Consider the following 1,678-nt stretch of genomic DNA (forward strand, 5'->3'; position numbering starts at 1 on the left):
AACAAACTCACCGTGCCATACAAACGCAAGTGGAATAATGTTTGCCGTAATTGTCGTACTGGTTTGAAAAATAAAAACTGCACTGCATGCAAAATAAAGAAGCTGGGCTTACTGACGATCAAGAGTATATTACCCGCAATCAAGCCATTCTCAGAACCTAAACTCAGTCGATGGGTAAACTACACCATGGTTTATAGTCCGCATCATATTTCTAAAGGGACACTTTACGTTGTGAAATGCGAATGTCAATTTCTTGGTACTAACTTGTTCAGTCTGCATGCTGGACGTCAGCTCTTGTAAACATTTATTGCTGCATTATTGGCCGGAGATAGCATTTGGTTTGGAAAAGTTTTGATAGAAATGACCCAGACTCGCTACTTTTTTGACAGACAATAATCAGAAATCTATGGCAGGCCGTATTAAATGATCCATATGTTGGCTGTTATAGACCATGCAATAACTTGTATTTAGTTCTCTCTTCTATCTATCTATCTATCTATCTATCTATCTATCTATCTATCTATCTATCTATCTATCTATCTATCTATCTATCTATCTATCTATCTATCTATCTATCTATCTATCTATCTATCTATCTATCTATCTATCTATCTATCTATCTATCTATCTATCTATCTATCTATCTATCTATCTATCTATCTATCTATCTATCTATCTATCTATCTATCTATCTATCTATCTATCTATCTACCCTGGTCATTTCCCTCCAGAGCGGTGACCGACAGTAAGACAAACACACAAAAAACAAAGAAAAAAAATAACAACAATAACAATAAAAAAATAAAATAAAAGAGGTAACAAAAAAAAACAGACACACACCAAAAAAATGTGACCATGGCCAACCCAAATGACCAGACACCCAAACAAGTTAAGCACTTCAGCACCCAAGTTGGTCATACTCTCATCCCTTCAGATGAAACGGGACACAAGAAAGCGGCCATTTCACTCGGGTCAGGATGACACACTCTTATGTTCAACAGCAGGGCCCGTCAGCCTTGACTGGTTTATCCCTGCCGCATCATACAGGTGCCCTGCCCATCCCTTAGAACACACCTAAACATCCCACTATCCTTTCACAACACCTCTCCACTCATTCCTATCACCAACAGGAGCTCTTGCTTCCAATATATTTAGACCTCTTTCCTGCAGTGCCCTCATAAACCATCTATCCACATCAATCACGCCCTTCCTCTCGGTCTCCTTCCATTTACTTCTCTCTTCTTACTAAAGGAAAATGGGCAGACAGACGGACGGATGGAAAGATAGAGAAAAGCAACACCAGGCATACGTCATTCATACGAATGTGGGTGGCAGATTTTACAATCTTTTTGTTCTGTGCACCCTGAAATAGAAAAAGAGGGAGTATTGTGCGTACTTCCAGCCGTAATCTGCAGCATCCACCATACTGAAAATATCCAATGTGTGGATGCGGGAGTGTATGTGTTTTCATTACACAACATAGAACATAAAGGACACTCTTAATAACAGAAGCGTATTGCCACAGGCGAGCTCTGACTTGCTTGAATCCGAAAGCTAACGTTTCAAAACTGTGTTGCAAAACAAAACCTTGTGGTAACATTAATGCAGCTTTAAAGGTTTTTCTTTTTTCCTCATGACTGCCACCTAAGTCCAGAAGCATAACTGCAGTCTCTGTGAC

The sequence above is a fragment of the Urocampus carinirostris genome, chromosome 13 (genome assembly GCF_059441175.1).
Source record: "Urocampus carinirostris isolate Australia breed hairy pipefish chromosome 13, RoL_Ucar_1.0, whole genome shotgun sequence".
Taxonomy (NCBI): Eukaryota; Metazoa; Chordata; class Actinopteri; order Syngnathiformes; family Syngnathidae; genus Urocampus; species Urocampus carinirostris.